At 41.7% G+C, this 19,429-nt stretch overlaps 2 long non-coding RNA genes across 4 annotated transcripts in view; both read left to right on the top strand.

Annotated features, from left to right (window-relative positions):
- The window catches only part of LOC128944650 (uncharacterized), a 58,382-nt gene extending 53,061 nt beyond the window's left edge, over positions 1–5,321 (top strand). Inside the window, exon 4 of the long non-coding RNA XR_008483818.1 lies at positions 3,140–5,321. This is a non-coding gene — a long non-coding RNA (uncharacterized LOC128944650). The remainder of the gene's footprint in view (positions 1–3,139) is intronic.
- Positions 5,322–9,298: 3,977 nt separating this feature from the next.
- LOC128944649 (uncharacterized) overlaps positions 9,299–19,429 on the top strand; it is a 45,267-nt gene continuing 35,136 nt past the window's right edge. For 2 of the 3 annotated variants that reach the window (XR_008483817.1, XR_008483815.1), the window contains exon 1: positions 16,354–16,698. This is a non-coding gene — a long non-coding RNA (uncharacterized LOC128944649). Of the gene's footprint in view, positions 9,618–13,197; positions 13,268–16,353; positions 16,699–19,429 lie in introns of those variants that run through there. The other variant, XR_008483816.1, reaches the window with a different exon arrangement.

Raw genomic sequence — 19,429 nt, 5'->3', positions numbered from 1 at the left:
CATGTGTTTATTTTCTCATGGCATCACAGAGATCAGACTGGAAAGGACTTGAAACATTGCTAAGGAATTCAACAAAACCAGAATGAGAGACATTTATTTCATTAACAAGATTTATGAAGGAACTAATGAGCTCTCTCCTCCTTTCTACTGGATACTTATTGCTTCTGTAGGGTTCAGAACACTTTCAGAATCCCCATGAAATGTAGCTCAGGGCTCCTGACTGCGGGTGCTTGCCTTGTTATTCCTGTGCTTCCCGACAGAATCACCTCACATTGCTGCACAGCCAGCAAGCATTCAGCATCTCCTGCTGTCTTCTGGAGGCTTGGAAAGGAATGGATTCTCATGGGAGCTCTCCAGAAGGGTCAAGGTACCCTGTTGGTGCAAATAATCCTTTCCAAGGCTGAGAAGTCAGGATAGCTTTCAGATTGCTCACATTATATTTGCAATAAATGAGTTTCTGCTCGTGGAATAGACGTAATAATATCAGGACCTAGAAAGGATGAAAAAGGAGATACTTAATAGTCTAAGTTCTCTTGAAGATGGGCATTGTGATGAACCTCTGGGGTTTTTCTTTGCAGAAACTGGAAAACTGTTGTGAGAGCGGTTTCAGACCCTGCTATGTGCTTAGGCTGTCCAGCAGCACTGTCCTCTTCTTTTAAATGAATAAACTTCTTTATCAGCAGTGTAAAGTGTTGAAAGATCAGCAAAAAGAGAGATTAGCTGAAGAAACAAATACCCCCAATGAGTTCCATTGGAATGATTCCAGGAGGAACTCTGAGAATGGCTGCTCTGCTGCTTGGAGGGGTGGGGTTGAGCCCAGGCAGCTTCAGTGCTGCTTCACTTCACCCTGAGCTTGTATTAGTTAAGTTTAAAATTGTGTTCCCTGGCAAACCATAAAAGATTTCAAAAGTATTAGACACCCACTTTTGTGCTGGAATTTAATATGCAACTTTTTATTGGAAAATAATCGTCCTTGTCTGGCGAAATCCACCATGCAATATTTCTGTTAGTAGGCATAATGCAATAAAGACAGGGAGGGCTATTTATCACTACAAATTTTGAGGATTTCAGGATTCTTTTTATTATTTTAATATATTTCTTTGGTATTAAATCAGAAAAATGATAAATTACACCTGTCGAGGCTGTTTTTCCTTTTTCCCAGAAAATGATGTACAACCTAATTTCACTGGTCATTTTGGCTTTTAAAGATATGTATTTTTTCCTATTAAAAACTCTACCAATAGGGTTTTTTTTAATAATAATACTGAAGTACTTTTTATTTCAAACATATGAAGTAGTTTATAACTACTTCCTGGCATTGCAAACTTTGGCCTTTTCACGTTATATTTGGGGTTTTTTTAAAGGCTTTAAGTATATATTACTTTGAAAGAAATAGTGTATTGTTAAGATGCTAGATCCAGTGGATCAATTTTCAGTATTTGAAATAGATTAAATTGTGGCTCTTCTGAAAGGTTAAAGTAATAATTTATTTCATTTCAGTACTTTCCTGTAGACCAGTCAGCTTTTACACAGTCTCAGAAGTTGGTATTTTTCTTTTTTTATGTGTATTATAGTCTTTTTCTAAAGGATAAAGTAGAATTAAAAGCAAACCATAATTTCAGCAACGTCACTACAGAAAAAAAGGAAGAAAAACCATAAGAAGGTATCAACAAAGACAACAAATGATTAGGGTTGGTATCAGGGTTTCCATTACTTTCACAATTATCCCAGGTTTGCATATTTCGAAATATATTAGTCCAATTTGATTTCAAAGCTCAGTTATTTGAATTATAAATCATTATGTCCCTCCTAGCTGATCAGTTGTGAAATATCTTTGAGTTCATTTACATAATGGAATATGTTAGTCTTTCCTTTATGTTTGTGAAGCCAAGTGCTCTCTCATACATGTTTTGTTCTTTCTGATAATTAACTTTTCCACTCTATGTTTTTGTAGCAAAATAGCTGCAGTTTTATTATCACTGCGTATATAACTTGGAGTGAAATAATTTTAGTCTCTCAAATGTTCTCAGTCCCTGTGTTTGTTAGCCTCATGTTATTAAAGACTCTGCCCTATAATTGGGGGGAACCCACTATGAAGCTTTGCAAAATAAAACCCTGTTGGATGTTATATATTGGCAGAGAAACAACCCTTAAAACTAAGTTAGGAGATTTTCCAATAGCTGGCAGCTATAAAACCTATTCTTAGAATGTTACCTGTTTCAAAAAGAGTTTAATCTACTTAAAATTAAAAGGAAAATTGTTTATTCTTATAAAAGTTAGCGAAGTCTTTGGTCAGTGATGTGCAGGGATGGCACAGTGAAAGCACTCAGAAAAGCCCAGTGGCAGCAGTGAGTGTGCTGGGGTTTGTGGAGCATCTGTGAGTTCTGGGTGTTCTGGGACACAGTGCCAAAGACCTTGCTGAAGTCAAAGCAATCAACCTCCACAGCTCTGTTTCAGCTTTGGTGAAGTGTTTGACATGGCTTAGTATGGATGGGACATATTTTTATCTCTTGTAACTCAAGTGAGATAAAAGTAATTGGGTTCATGTGTCTCTTTTGTGACTAGAATATATACCATGAAACGTAATTGCTTTAATTAATAACAGATTACAGTCTTTAATGTCCTAAGGAATATCTCTGTTGTACATATTTCTAGATGAAATTCCAATTGGGTTTGCCCAAAGTCCATCAGACCCTTTCTTGGCTGCCAGCAGCAGCTTTGGGACCCAGCACAAAGCCCCTCTCGCTCTGGGGTTTGGTGCAGGATGCAGCTCACAGATCTGGGCAGACCCTTCAGCAGGTTAAGGAAGTCCTTGAGCACAGATTGTACTTTGAAGGCTCTGTAACTGAGCTGACCAGTGAGCAGCAGTAAGTTATTGCATGTATTTGCTTTAAGAAAAATCTGGAAAGGCCTGTATTAGAGCAGAGCAGTTCAGGTTACAAAGCTGGGTATTAGGGACTGAGGAAATGGCAGGGCTTGGATTGCCAGTGCAACTGTAAATACTGGCATTGTTACAGAGCAGTTTTAATTGCAGGATCACAATTACTTCTCTCAGAGGATATTTGGCTCTTTCAGTTCAGAAGATGTGTCATCTTAGCTTCAAGAAAAGCTACTACTTACTATGATTTTTTCTTTACAGGGTGTTGTCTGAATTTGTCAGTCCCTGTGACTGCTCTTCTGGCATTTTCTGTCATTCCCACTGTTGCACTGGGGTGAGTGATGTGGTCTGGGCAGTATCCCTAAAGGTAAGGGGCTGGAATTAGGCCTGTGTTACAGGTGGCTGTGTGAAGTGTGGAAACTGAACTGTTAAGCTCACACTAACTCTGCACAACCAGTTTAACACACAAAAGACTCCTCCTAATTCCATTTGTCACTTAGCTTCCCAGAGTTTGCCCATGAAGAGAGAAGGGAGAGAAGCCCTATAGCCAAGAGCCCTTAAAAGAACATAAATTAAATTCCTACTCTGAATTAGTCTCACGGGGAATGAACGTGGGAGAAGCCTGCTGGCCTCATTAGGGCCTAAAGATGAGTAGGTGAGGGCTGATCCTTGCGCAGATTGCCATTTCTAGAGAGTTGTCTACAGTTACTTGTTTGGGATCACAACAAAACAAAATCAATCCAGGCTTGCAGGATACCTTTCAGCTGTTGATCTTTTTCCCTTCTCACAGCAACTTGTGTCTCCTAAACTCACATATTCTGGAACAAGTGAGGCAATGTTACACATAATCCCAATACAGCCCAGGTTCATTTCCAGGGCAGCTTCATTCTTTATCCCAAATAGGCAGAGGCAGGCAAAACAGTATATGAACAGAAAAGATTGCCATTTAAATATCATAAACTGCACACGTGAAAGCATCTATTTTAATATTGTTTTAAATTTACCATTTTCTAACTGTTGAATCTGGATTTTCTTATGTGAATATTCTTGTAGGGCAGCGAACAAATGCTGCAGGTTAACAGAGGAAATATCAAAAGGAGAAAGGTGTGAAATGTGGACATGAACCAGTCTTGGATACAAGTCGTTTGAAATCAATGATTTGTGGTGTCTGTAGCTCAGTAAAAATGTGTCCTAGCTCAGGTTTTTGTTCCTGTAGGTCCCATGAAGTTCCCACGATGTGAGATTTCTCTGTGAAAGCCTCAGACCCTGACCCTTCTGAACACATGCGAAGATGAGGCCTTTGCTGGCTTGTTCTGGTTTCTTTTCCTGTAGGTGAGGATGAGGACGAGTCTGAGAATTTCCTGCTCCCCCCACAGCTTGATTTAAGGCACCACTCAGATACTCAGCAGTAGTTTTGAACAAGAAGAAGCAAAGGCAGGTTTATTTCTATTGCAGGGGAAGAAACAATGTGTGGGAAGAGCTGAGAGTGGGGCAGGCATTCAGCAGCCGCCTGGCACCTCTGCGCCCCTGTGCATGTGTGTGGCTGTCTGTTCCTGAGTACATCTGTTTTATTGGGAATTCACACAGCGCAGGTACAAAGGCTGTGAAAACTATCCTAGATAAACTTTGTACAAAGATTTGCAAAGGCATTGGGATTTCTCCAGTGTTTTGCAGATCAGGGGACCCCATTTAAGGCTTATTTATAATCAGAGACAGATTTTTCTTCAGTGATAGCTTATCTGTTCCATATTCCCCTTTTCTATCCTCTTTGTGTATATTTACATATTTATTTGGGGGTATGAGGAGACATGTAACACACTTGATAAAACACTGCTGGTTTAAAGTATTTTTTTTCCAAACAAGAATTTATTATATAAATCAAGACTTTATTAAATGGCTGGGCATATATGTATAAATTGGAACGGGTCTTGAAGTATTGCACCCTTAAACTGAACAAAGTGATTAGGATAACTGATAGCTAAATAAGGTTTTTATGTGCCTGTGGGAGCCATATTAGGATTGATTTGACAAGGCAGTTCAGCTGTGGCAACAGTCATAATATCTAACACAACATTATGTTTTATTAGTAAAATCCTTAAGTGTAGCAAGCTGTTTGTGTCAAAACAACAGTATATTTTAGGGAAGAAAAAGACTTACTGGATACAAGGTGCATCATCAGGAATGATAATGTATTGGAGCACTCTTGCATTAAAGAGATCTTCTTCTGCCATCACTGAATCAATAGCTAACTGCACACTGGAGTGCTCACTTCAGCTAAACAGGGGCATTTTGAAGAAATCCTAACAGTAATTTTTAATTTGCTATTTTTAAATATGGTGGCAACTGAAATACTGCTTCATAATATTTATCTGCTTTTTTCACAAGGAAATAAACAGTTGTGCTGGAAGTATTTGGTAAATAATTGGCTGCAGTATGTGGCTGACAGTACCAGAAGATGTGCAGTTCATAGTCATTGCTTGAATTAGGACAATATATTTTTTTTTTATCGTACTAAAGGTTATTTCAACAGTTACTTAATTCTGGTTTCCTCTTTGTTGTTGCTTTATGTATTTAATTGTAATCCCTTTCCATGTATAAAATAGACTCAGTTCACCTGTCCTGGATTCACCTCTCCTGTGTTTAAGTTATAAATCCTAAAAATTAGAACAAGGAGGTCATTTGGTGACATGACCATTTCTGTAAGAAACTGGATTCCTCTTGTGTGAGGATTCAATTTATTAAAATAATTTTGCCATTGTCCTGTCTGGATTGCTTGAAACTGTCTTAGTAGAGAAATTTTAATGGAGTGCCAGTGATATATTCCTAAACTAGCAAGTTCTTAACGACCCTGCAAAGTGACTGCTTGATTACACTTTAACGGTATTTGCAAATAAAATCACAAGTAATTAAGGGGAAATCTCCAGGCTTTTGAGCAAGTTTGATGCATGATAACTGCCTGATTCAGCTTCATCTAGAGTAATGCTGTGTAGACAAGAGCTACTGAGATCAATAGCAACATAATGATAGTGGCAGAATTAAGTGAGTAACCTGAGAACTGTGTCTCCACAATGCATGCAGCTGCCACCAGCCAGGGCCACACAGTGCACTCCTGCTTCCGTCCTAAATGTTCATCAAAAGACGCCCTGCAGGAAAATGGAGTTAGATGCTCTTTATTGCTGATCGTGTCTCTTGCCACATTTATCAGGGAAATTGGATTAGCAGTTGGCAGCTGCAGGTAGACAAGGTTCTGCAGTGATTAAATATGCAGCTTGGCTGCATTTGTTGTGACAGACCTTTAGTAAATTCTACTGTAAGCACCATCTGTCTAATTTGTATAAAGAAAACTTGGTGCTTTAAGCTACTGATAAAGAACTAAATGCTTTATCATAAACAAAACTTTTGCTCTAAATTATCTTAAACGCAATTTATTAGGTTAAAGCTATTTTTTCCTATCATAATAAATAAATAATACATGCAAAAGTGCTTTCAGGTACTTCATTTTGCAAGTACTGAAAACAAAAACAGTTCAGTTCTTCAATAAAATGCTTAGTATTGCAATCCATGGGGAGATGACACTGTTAAAATATCACTATTAAAATGGTCCAGGACTGCCAAATTCATTTAATTTGTGGGCTTTACTAGGACTTTTTAACTGGCTAGGGTTTTTTTAGGTTTTTAATATTTCTGAAATACACCACTGAAAAACAGTTGTAACAAGAGAGATCTTTCTTTATAAAATACATTTGTAATCATTATATCTGCATACTAAGCATATGGTTAGGTTTCCTTTTCAGGGATATCAAATGTAATTGAAGATGGCTGAAGTCATTATGCATGTTGCTTTCCTTTTTTTTTTTCCTTTTTTTTTTTGCTTTGTTTTGTTTTGCTACTTTCTTCTTTGTGTTTTTTTTATACTAATAGGAAAAATTTCCAGTATTAAAACAGTGCCTAATTTTCTCCTAAGAATGTCAAGATTTCTCCTGACGATGTGGGTAAGAATGTATTGCCTGGGCAGTTAGAATCTCAGTAGTACTTTGTTTATAGTTGTGACATCATCAGATTTGCTACAAATGCATGGAAAGGGGATCTGAAGAAAAAGCAGTTAAATAGCAACATGCTATCTTTAGCTGGTTTGTAGAAACTCCATGCTGTTAAATTATTTAAAATCGTTGATTTTCAGCTTGCACACATTAAAAGTTTTCACACTAAGTGCCAAATGTTGCAAACAGCACTTTAACAGAATGATTTTGCTTTGATCCCTGTAGCAGTTCCTGAATAATTTATCACAGGTTATTGCCTTAATTCTGGAGAGGGATAGAGCAATAAAGGCAGATGAAAACACTCCAGTTGAAACACCTTGGGGCCTGCTCATTCCTCTGACACGGCTCTTTTGTTGGAACTATTTAGAGGTTATTAAGATGTGTCTCCAGAATTAAGAGTATGCTGTAAGGATGAAGACAGCCATCTTAATTCTAAAGACAAAGCACAATGACCCTTCACCTTTTTTTTCCTTTGTTGTTATTATATAGTAGAATTATGAGGGTAATATTATAGCTGCACCCAGTAGTGCCACTATAGTTAAGGGTCTGTCAGACTTTCCATTACCAGCCCTGTTTTGGGGGTGGTGGGTGTGAGCAGACTCATGTGTTTTAGATGGCCTCAGTCAGACACTTGGCACATGTTGGCAAGTCAGAGGGGCTTTTCTGGGAATATTTACATCTCCAGCTCCTTTCCCTTGAAAAAAATTCATTGAAAAACAGGCCTCGGGACTCTGAAACCAAGTACCTGAATTTATTTTAAAAATAGCTTTGTTATAATTAAATCTTAAGGAAACCTGTCACTGACGTTCAGGGAAGGATATTCTGAAACTGAAATCTGCACAAAATTGCCTCATCATCGAGAAGAGGACTGTATATACCCCCAGAATGCTGACAAGCTCTTTTTGCTGGGTTTCCTGTATTTGCTGTTCTTTACTCCTCCTCTCACTCTTTGGCCACTGCTGGTGAGGCCATTTGCTGTCCCATTGCCCCAGGAAGGGCTGGGAAAGGAGCAGCAGCCTCAGCTATTCCTGCCATCACTGGGAAGTTTGCAGGACACTCGGGATCCCATGGGATGGCACACAAAAAGCAGATGTAAAAGTATGTAATCTTGTTTGTCATTAATACATTTTATGCACATAAGTACTATTTGATTACTTACAGTGGACTAAAACTAGATTCTCTTGGGATTTTAGGAGATTGAGGGATAGGTTCTTACTGAATGTGAGGTAAGCAAACATGGAATCTAGGGTGATTTTTGTTCCTATTAGAGTTTAAGGGTATTATGTACCAGTGACTTAACTGGATCAGGATTCATCTTGGGATTCTGGAGGCTGTTCTGTGGGCTGTTCATCTGGTGCTGGCTGTGGCAGTGTGATCTTACACAGTTCTGAGTTCTGATGCAATAATAAATCTATATCTTAGATCTTGCAGATTGAGGTCATTTATTAAGAAGTGTGGTTATGGGCTTTTTGATAAAAAATCTCAATTTTAATAATAGAAAACAAAAAAATGTGGTTTATGTAGTAGTTGTTGTTCTTTCACTGGAATTTGGGGTGTCTGAAGCTGCCCAGTGTTCGTGTAGGTTCCCAGAAACCTGGGGCTGCAGTTCAAACAAAATTGGGCATCTACTTTAATTAATCGTTTTTAAAGTCTCACAGCCAAACTGTTTCTTAAATAGATTTGCAAAAGAGCATTTTCCTAAACTAATTTTTGTGGTGACAGAATAATGACAGGTGGTGGCCTGTGGGTTGGGCTGTCCTTCTCTCACCCCATCCCACAAAGCCACGCCAAGGGAGCTCTTTGTCCCCAGCAGTGCCTGAACGAAGGTGAGTTCTTGTCTTGCCAGGGGCTGTGCTGGCTCCCCTCCTCCCTTGCCCCAGACTTGCTTTGTGCAGCCTTGTTGTCTCCTTTTTCTGTGGCTGGCATGGGCAAGGGAACCAAAATCAGAATGGACTGTTTCCACTCCTCGTATCTGTTGCTGCATCCCTGGCTGCCCTCAGAGAGATGTATAAATAATTGCTGCCAAGTTCTTTTCATTCTTGATGTTTTGGCCACCTTGTCTGCTGAACAGTGATTTTCTGTGCAGACAAAGCAGCACACCAAGTATGAAAATACAGATGACTATAAAGTTACAATTTTATATTGCATCTTCTCAGTATTGAACACTTCCTCTCTAGTGATTTCAGAGTCCCATTAAAGTTAATGAGAGTGGAGACCTCTGAGCATCTTTGTGAGTTCAGGCCATTTCAATGCACAACAGAAAGGAAATGCAAATATTAAAATACTCTCAGCAACCTCAGTAGTCTTTGATAAAGAACTCCATTTGTCCTGGGATAAATCTATGTCTATGCCACCCAGGTCAGCCAGGCTGATGAGTCTGTATATGAAAAGTAGAAATTAGGCCTGCTCTGAGCTCACATGGAGCAGTTTACAAGGCATCAGACATAATTTGTTCTTTATGTGATCAAGTAAAATGAATATGTAACTGTTATCTTTTGTAATTGTCAGCACTATAAATATTGCAGTGGTAGTACCAAGCAGTACAATACTGAAAACCTTGGGTTTAAAAAGGGAACTCCTTACTTTTTGCCATGGTTCTGTGATTGTTTTTTTTCCCCAGACTCTGTAGAATGGTCATTTTTTTTTTTGTAAAAAGAAAAGTACAATCCCACCTGCAATTTAGAGAAGAATACTTATGTGTGAGTAAATCAAAAAGTTTGGTTTTGTTGTTAAAATATTTTTCATTCACTGGTGTTTCTTATTGATGTCTATTAATTATCCTGAAAATGTCCCCTTGGTAGGGGCTAATTGTCTGCACACAGCGTGGCCTGCAGGGGAGCAGGTAGGATTCTGCAGCCACACTTCAGTCATCAAAGGGCAAAAAGTGCATCTCAGAACTAATGTTAACACAGGCAAAGCTTTGCATCGTTTCCTCTAAAGTAAGAAATCATTTTTTGAAGAAAACTTACTTGGAAAATTACTTTAAAAAACCCCAAGAAAACAACAAAAGATATGTTAAAATAACAGTACAATGGGAGTCTCAATGCAGCCTTAATTGGAGCTTGTTATGAGTATCAGTTAGTCTTACACCATTCAAAATATTACAAACTTAAATTAACATTTTATTGTTATTATCCCTTTAAATATATTAATACAGGAAGCACTTTTAAACGTTAATACATAGTATTCATATATAATGTTTTAATTTGCATTATTCATTGTGAGAGCATATTGAATAATCCAAGATATTTCCTAAGCATTTTCCTAATATCAGCACTAGAAAACTTGTGGAAATCTTCTTTTATCCGAGGACCTTTGTGTTTTTTCTCAAGAAAAAAAAAAAAAGCAGATTGGAGCAAGACATTTAAGCTAATGAATCAAAATCAGATATGTGCCCATTATTGGCTGATTATTGCTCCATCTGCTCAGCGCTAACGTGAAAATCAATTAGGGAGTCTGCTCCCGCTGGCAGCGGCGCTGGGCACGGAGCGGCCCCGCCCGGAGCGGCCCCGCGGGGCGGGATCGGCGCTGGAGCCCCGCACGGAGCGGGCAGGGCCGGGCTGGGCAGGGCAGGGCCGGGCCGGGCCGGGCAGGGCAGGGCCGGGCAGGGCAGGGCTGGGCAGGGCCGGGCAGCGCCGGGCAGGGCAGGGCAGCGCCGGGCAGGGCCGGGCCGGGCAGGGCAGCGCCGGGCAGGGCAGGGCAGCGCCGGGCAGGGCCGGGCCGGGCAGGGCAGCGCCGGGCAGGGCCGGGCCGGGCAGGGCAGCGCCGGGCAGGGCAGGGCCGGGCCGGGCAGGGCAGCGCCGGGCAGGGCAGGGCCGGGCAGGGCAGGGCAGCGCCGGGCAGGGCAGGGCAGGGCAGGGCCGGGCCGGGCTGGGCAGGGCCGGGCCGGGCTGGGCAGGGCAGGGCCGGGCCGGGCAGGGCAGGGCTGGGCTGGGCAGGGCCGGGCAGGGCTGGGCTGGGCTGGGCTGGGCAGGGCAGGGCAGGGCAGGGCCGGGCAGGGCAGGGCTGGCAGGGCAAGGCCGGGCTGGGCTGGGCAGGGTCGGGCAAGGCAGGGCCGGGCTGGGCCAGGCCGGGCCGGGCAGGGCGGAGCAGAGCAAAGCAGGGCGCTTTCCTCGCCCTCCCACCGCCAGCCTAGAACGCATCCAGGGCGCTTCCTTCCCTGTAGGAGCGATGAGCAGTAGAACGGTCAGGACGGACAGAGAGCAGAGATCTCTGAACCAGCTCCTGGAATTTGTGGTTTATTGCAAAGGGCCTGGGTGCAGGGCCCTGCTGGAACTGCCAGCCGCAGCTCAGAGCAGACTGAGAGAAGTGAAGAGAGTGGGAAAGAGGAGAGAGAGAGAGAGTAAAGGAGGATAAGAGGGCAATGTTCCCGTTGCAATACAATAAATCTTCTACTGTGTTGAATATTCTATTTCTCACTAACCAGTCTGGTACAATATACAAATCCTATAGCATTTACATACAGCCTATAAGAATCATTATATTACCACATTGTGTTACATTGTAAACCCTAAAAACTCCTCTTTGGGCCCCTTCTGCCAAGCTGCAGGGTCTGCTCTGACCCTCGGGCCTGTCTGCAAGCAGAGGGTGTTGTTCCATCAAAAGGGGATTGCCTTCAGCCGGCCACACCATTGTTTTCCAGTTGTTCAGTAACTGAGGGATCTCAAAGCTTGCTTTCATTTCAATCTCGCATATAATTTCTGTATTCTCAAAATCATAAGGCTTTCCTGTTCCATCTTCCCCAACACTTCCCTTTGTACATCCCTAATATTGTCATAGAAAAAAACTCCAAACCCGTGTCTTTCATTGCAAATACAATGTACCTACATTTGGTTTAACATCAAAAGTGCTTAAAAACACCATACAAGTGCTATCTGGGGAGATTTCTTTCTCTGGTATGAATCATGTCTTTAATTTAGTCAGTTACTTTCTATTTATGTCAAGTCTATTAATAGCCCAACACCTGCAGTTGTCTTGATCCAGAAGAAAATGGACTTTTGCAAACCAAATCAAAACCTTTACATTGTAGTTTTCTTCAAAAAGTAATGATAATGAACTCTGCTTGCCTTAAATATTGTGTGCATTTTTAAACTAGCACATACAATATTGCCCCAGGGTATTTTCTTAACCCTATGGAGAAATGCTTTGTATTTTTATAAATACAGTAGCTGTAGCTCTTTCTCAGGCACACAGTCATGTTGGAAATAAACTGCTGAAATATGTAGTGAGGGATTATGAAAATACTTGATTTATAATTTAGATCTCACAAAACTATGAAAATTAATTATGTGTTTGTTTTATGGAAAAAATAACATTTAAGAACAATTACATTATCTACAAGAAACGAAGCTTTAAAAAATATTTTTATTTAAAGTCAGTTGTGAAGCTCTACTTTTCACTAATAATCTTCTTGGTTAAGAAAGGAAAATGCATCAATATTAAATCACAAGTAGGGAATTATCCTTTCAGGACTGCCAGGCTGTACAGGAGCCCCGAAGATCTGAGCCCCTGCCATGCCTGGATGCTGGGGAGTAGGATCCTGATGGCCACTCAGAAAATCCCTGTTTAAGACCCTTACAAGCCTGCAGGGATTTTGTCTGTGGAGGCTCAGTAGTAAGAAAGTAAATTCAAAACAGAAAGCCGTGTAAGCTTTATTTCTCCTAAAATCAGTGGAAGGCATCCCTTATTTTCAGTTTTAGAAGACTGGAGGGGGAAAAAACCCCACAACAACAAAAACAACACGAGCCACCCAACTCCTGAGGCCAACTGTGAATTAGCATCTCATTTTCTAGTGGGCACCACTGGGTACATTTGTTAGTGCTGTTTGTGCTTGTGTTACCCTGAAACTTCATAAAATCAGGAGCACGTGTAAAAGCAGATCAGTGCTGCTTCCATCCCATATTGGTTTGACTTTGTTTTGCCCTGTGTACCACGAGTGTCATGCTCCTGTGCAGAGCTGCAAACCTCCAGCTGTGGTAGGAGTAACAGCATCTTACCTCTGCTCCTCTGGAAAGAAAGGGATGTACCCATGGAGATGGCTCCAGGACATACAGTCCTGAGGACCCTTTCTTGATATTTAAAAATTAATTGAGTCCTTCCACTTCATGGATTAAGTTCATTTCAAATAAATAAAAACAGAATCCAGCTTTTGGATTTCAGTATTCCATATTCTCAGTAACAATATGTGGACATGTAGCTTTGTGTGGAATTCAAGGCTCAGGCCTTCCCAGTTTCTTTTCCCTTGCACAGGTTCAGAATGTTTTTCTTCATCCGCTTCAGCTGTCAAGGAGAAGTGCATGCTTCTGTTCAGTGGATTTCTCCTCATTCAGACAAGTCCAGCTGCATCCAGGTGTTGATCCCAAGCATTGCAACACAATGAGCTGCTATGATCACAACTCTTATTTGCTGTAGTTAAAACAAAAAGGTAAATGGGAAAAGAAGGGAGGGTCAGGTACCAATTTTATTGTATCAAGTTTAAATATCCTTGATATTAGCATGTTTCTTTTTTAGTTTCAAATATATCATCAGAAAATGGGCTTAATAGCAAAGAAAAACTGTTTTACAAAGAGTTGTTATTCTGTTATGTTTGAAGCCCCAGTATTTCAATATTGAAAATGGAAAACACAGAATATTATAAAAAATAATTTCTGTTTACTTACATTTGTTCAATTAATAAACAATACAAAGAGGCAAGAGATAAAAGACTAAGCTTTTAATATATCTTAAGGTGATGTTTATTCTGTATTGAGTACTACCAGAAAAAGTCACTTATAAATCATTGTTAGAAGAATGTCTTGATAAACTTTTCAAGTGATTGTAGGAAATACTTTGGGTGTAAGGCCTGTCTGTAAGAAAACAAATGACACTGGGTAATCTCTCACCTGATCACAGTGTTTAGGATTTAAGCTTTGTCCAGTAGATGGCAAAAATGAGCAGAAATGATTTCTTTGAAGTCCTTTTGGTCCAGGGAAGAGAGAGGGAAGGCAGGGCACTGTTGTATTTTAGCACCAGGATGGAGTTGTCTGGCTCCTGGCTCAGAGGAGCATTGCAGGTACACCAGGGCTGTGCTGGGCTGCCAAACAGGGCTGCTCTGTAGCAGCCTTGCTTATACTAATTGAGTTTCTCCAGCAAATCAGGCTCCTTGGAAAAAGGCCAAAGGCTTTTCATAATTGTATTGACAAGAAAATGAATATGATAAATGGTGTTCATTCAGCTGAGACAAGATTTATAGTTTTCCTCTGGCAAGGGATGAAGAGAAAATATTTATAATAATAGTAAAATTTGTTTTTAAGTTGTGTTAGGTGATCTCTCAAAAGACTTCATTAAAATATTTCCAAATATTTTAAGCAGCTTCAGGTGTTAAGTGTAGCATCCTCCCAAGTATCCAGTAATGAACAATAAAAAAAAAAAAAAAAAAAAAAAACAAAGCAAAAAACAACACACAAACAACCAGACCAAGAAAACCAACCCCCTGGATATGAAAGTCATTTATTCTTCCTGAAATATTGATATGTCAAGCTGTCAATGACGATTGCAGTACCACAGCTTGAGAAAGTTTATTTGTCTTTTGTATTCAGAACATGTGGGCTCTGTAGTTTGTGGGTCAGGTCTGAATGAGCAGGTGTGGCCTTGGCAAACCCTGAGTACCCACAGGTAGACAGGCAAAACCTGGTTTTCCTCAGCAGTGGTGATTCTCCTTAGGTATTTTAGTCTACTTCCAGGCTGCCTGGGTAAGATGTTGAGTGTTTAAGCTGTTTTTTCCATACTAATACCAGAATGCAGTCTAAGGTCCTTAGCCTGGAGTCAGATACATCCATGAAAATTCAGTTATGAGTTCAGGGAAATATCCACCTTTTTGTTTTTTCACTTAGTGTTTCTTAGTTGGGTGGGAACCCAGAGCAGTCCATTCCCGTGCTCCTCCCAGCTGATGCTTGGGTTTAAGGATTTCTGTTCTCTCTAAAAGAAAGGGGTTGCAATAAGAAAATGGGTCAGAAGAATGAAATCATTAGGTTTACTCAGAGCTGCAGTCAGCTCAGTCACACCTGATGTCTGTGGGTGAGTGCATGAAGCTGCCTATAGAAAATACCTGAGTGTACACAGACTCTGAGCTCACAGAAAAATGACCTGCCATGGACAGGGGCCATCTCATGCTCATTTAAAACTTGAGGTTGAGCTGGATCCTGGGCTGGCTGATCCTGTGCTGCTCCAGTTGTGGATTACTGGGACAAGCAGGACAATCTTCACCAGACTGACAAATAAGTGTTACATATTTGTCCAAATCCATATCATATTTCTTAACCAAATAAAACCATGAACAGTAGTAAGATGGCTTCTTCAACATTATTCTGATTTTGAAGAACTAAATTTTTGATTGTGTGTTTTAACTATTCAGGTTTAGGTGCAAGCTTGAAAGAGCCAAACTGCTGCAGAGACTGATGTCTCCTAATCACAAGAAGAGAATGCATTTCTCATGAGGCAGTAATCTCTTTGTAAGAGCAGTTATTGCCCACTTACAGGGACCTAAACTTCAGTATTGTTTTTTGCAGCTTGAATTCCTTTGAGCTTGAACTGACTGCTCAGGTTAAGTTCATGCCTTAGCCAGATTCCTTGAAGCTTGTGGTTAGAAACGCTTAAAAATAATACTCTGCTTAAAACCAATTTATTCCATCTTATTGGATTTATAAAAGAAGCAATAAATTGCCAAAGCCTTTCTGTTGACCCTGACTTTTATAAAATTTGACTGTAGTTTCCAGTCTTTCCTGGTCAATGAATATGGACTCAATGCTTCAAGTTTCTGAATTAAGAAGTATCCTGGATGTATCAGCAGCCTTTGCTGCTGGCTTACATTTTGCTTGGAGGGTTTGGCTGTCAATTAACTCTCCTTGCCATGAAATCTGAAAAGGTGATTGCTTTCTATGCCATGAAGTTCCACATGAGGCTGTGCAGCCTCTCCCTGCAGTGCCATGGGGCTGAGGAATGGGGATGGCTTAGGAGAATCAGTAACACAGCTCAGCTCTGTAGCTTACCTGGCATCTGCTGCATTTGGAGAATTGACCACCCTCTCCTGAGAGTGAGCTGTATTGGAAGTCTACCTCAGTAAAAATGCAGCTGCCTTTAGTGAGCTTTCAGAGGTATGAGATGATGTGGGTCATCTGTACCCTTTGAGAATATCTTGGGTAAGTGAGATTTGAATTTAAATCCCAGTTTATTGCTAGACAGCTCTCCATGGTGTGCTTAACTTGTTTGTTGGATTCCAAATGTGAGGAACTCCATAAAGGAGAGAGAAGCAAGGTCTAAAGTACATTTATCATGTCAGCCTCTTCCCCTCTATAGCTCAGCTGCAGAGCCTGGGGCAGGTGGCTGCAGGATGCAGCAGTGTGGAGCTGCCTCAGGCAGCAGCAGTCCATCCATCCATCCATCCATCTGTCTGTTCATCTGTCTGTCTGTCCATCTGTCCATGCAGTGCTGCTGTTGATTGGCAGGGCTGTGGCTGGGCTTCATCTCCACCCCAGAGCAGAGCTGGGGCTGCATGGCCTGGAGGTGTGAAACCCTTCCTGTATATATATATATGTAAATCCATTGAATTGTACTGTGTGATCAGCAAATGTGTGTGTTTCTTTCTTTCTTTCTTTTAGAAGTGAATCCATTTCTGTGTTCAGCTCTGATGAAGATCTGAATATTTTTCTGTTATTTTTAAAATCACAGCGTTTAAGTGTTGATGGATCATCTCCAAACAGAATTCTTCCCTTCAGAGAAGCCAGGAAAGTGATGTGTCCATTGGTGGGTATTCATTAATGGTTCCTCTGCAGTGTAACCCTTTGCCTGGCTTGTGATGTACAAGTTCTGTGAGTTGTTACTGCTGAGCAGGGCTGGATTTGGGGAATCCTCAGCAGGACTGGGAGGTGCTGCAGCCAGAGCCACCTTGGCAGTGCAGGGCTCAGGCCTCCGGAGCTCTTGGTCCCTGGCCTGGGGTTTGCCCATCTAGCAGGGCTGCTCGTGTCCCTTTAACCCCAGAGCTGCTCATGTCCCCTTTACCCCAGGGCTGCTCATGTCCCTTTACCCCAGGGCTGCTCTGTCCCTTTAACCCCAGAGCTGCTCGTGTCCCCTTTACCCCAGGGCTGCTCATGTCCCTGTACCCCAGGCCTGCTTGTGTCCCTTCACCCCAGGGCTGCTCATGTCCCCTTTATCCCAGGGCTGTTTGTGTCCCTTTACCCCAGGGCTGCTCATGTCCTTTTACCCCAGGGCTGCTCATGTCCCCCTTTAACCCAGGGCTGCTCGTGTCCCTTTACCCCAGGGCTGCTCATGTCCCTTTACCCCAGGGCTGCTCGTGTCCCTTTACCCCAGGCCTGCTCATGTCCCTTTACCCCAGGGCTGCTCATGTCCCTTTACCCCAGGGCTGCTCGTGTCCCTTTACCCCAGGCCTGCTCATGTCCCTTTACCCCAGGGCTGCTCATGTCCCTTTACCCCAGGGCTGCTCGTGTCCCTTTACCCCAGGCCTGCTCATGTCCCCCTTTAACCCAGGGCTGCTCATGTCCCCTTTAACCCAAGGCTCTCTGGCAGCTGCAGATGTGTTCCAGATGTGTTCCAGCAAAGATGCACCTACTCATGAGGTGTTTGGTCCAGGCTGATTGATAGGTGTGGGATGATTTTATGGATTCAAATTATATTCCAGCTCTTCCAAAACATAATAGGACCATAACAGCTCTACCCTAGAGCACTGTTAAAAGTGTTTATAATAAGTTGCTCCATTTTACTACTCCCACTCATGCCTGCAACTGCAACAGGTCTCTGACACTAGCAGTTGGTATTACACCCCAATTGACATTGCAGATGATTTTGCTTTCTCAATATTTAGAAAGGAACATTACCAAGTTTTTGTAGAGAAACCCCATTTGTAGTTTCTGTAAACTGGAAAAGCCATTAATGGCTTGTTTCATTTAAAGAAAGAAAATTGGCCCATCAAAGTTGCTTTTATTGCATTCATTCAGACTGATTTTGGGGTCTGGAAATTGTTTGTTACATGGCTGCGTTTATAAAAAAACTTCAAATGTGATGTTCCATTTGATCTGTCAGACATGGAAACAGTATCTGTGCAATGCCTAAAGCATTTATTTGTAACAGAAAAAAAAATTACACACAAGTAACTTTCAGTTTTTGCAAAATAATTTTTGTTTCTTTTGCAAATGTACTGTGTTGTAAGTGACCAAATTTTTTCAGCAAAATAAAAACAATCTTTGAAAATGTGTGAAAGATAAAAGACAAATCTTAGCTGATCTCAAAAAATGTAAAGTGTAGTCATGATGATGATTCAGCCCTATTTGTCTTATGGTACCTGATCCCACTGCAATCATATTTTCCTTTTTAATTTTTTATTTTAATTTATTTCCATCAGCATTTACCATCCTTTCTGCACTTAGGAAAAACATAACCATATTATTGGGCATCCATTCAGCTCAGTTGTTGGCATCAAGTTTCTAAACCTTGCTGAGTAAACCACACAAGTTGTTTTCAACCTGCTTCATTCCTAATTTATGCCCAAAAAATCCCCAAAAACCTTTGTAAAGAAACCTTCTGTTTTCAATTGCAGCTTTTATGGTGTGTATGCAGTTGATAAAATTTCCAGCCCTAAGGTATTGGTAGCTCTTACACATAAGGACCAGACAGCATTTTCTGACTCATGCTGGGATTTAATTGTGCAGTGGGAAAGGGAATCTGAGCCCAGTGCAGATCTGGGAGCAAAAACTGAGCTCTAGAGCCGTGGGGCCCCTGGGAGCTGTGTCCAGAGTCTGATCACCCTCTTTGCTAAATTATGGGAGAGATCCTTAGGACTGTGTGGCATCTCAGAGGTGTGCCCCACAGAAAAGGGGAAGTGAGCAGAGAATCAGACTGGGCTGGGTTGGAAGGACCTGCTAAAGGTCACTGAATACATCCCCTGCAATGGGCAGGGGTTTCTTCTGCCCCCAAGAGCTTTCTCCTGTGTTCTCTTCCATGTATTTCGTAACTGCTTTCCTAGGGAAGGATGACATTTCACCCAGCACAGGTTTAAGAGTACTGTGCTTAATCTCCTCCAGAAGAAACATTTAAAATCACCCATCAGCTAAAAGCAGAGAAAAAATGGAGATGTGGGAAAGAGCCTCCCCCAGTGTCTGTGGGGTTTATTTTGCTTTAAAGCACATGCATGTGGACATCAGGGTGCCACGAGTGATCCCTCCAGCACTCAGGTGTGACTCAAGAGGAACTGTGCAGCTTTTCTGTTGGGTGAGTGACTGCCAGGATTTATGCTGGGCAGAGCCCACTCTTGGGAATCCACCCCAGGATTTATTCCCACACGAGCCCTGCCCATGTGGGGACAGGGATTTCACAGGCTGCAGCTGGCACAGCTGGCACAGCTGGACAGCACAGCCTGGCCATCACCCTGCTGGGCTCTGGGCATGGAGTGAGCCTCACCCAGCCCCATTTCACACTGCTCTGGGAAGGTTTCCCTGCCCACTGTAAATATTTCAAGATACTA

The sequence above is a fragment of the Melozone crissalis genome, unplaced genomic scaffold (assembly GCF_028551555.1).
Source record: "Melozone crissalis strain CALT ecotype California unplaced genomic scaffold, PUWL_Pcris_2 ptg000061l_1, whole genome shotgun sequence".
Lineage (NCBI taxonomy): Eukaryota > Metazoa > Chordata > Aves > Passeriformes > Passerellidae > Melozone > Melozone crissalis.
The sequence above is the reverse complement of the archived record's forward strand: the minus strand, read 5'-3'. Positions and strand labels throughout refer to the sequence as shown.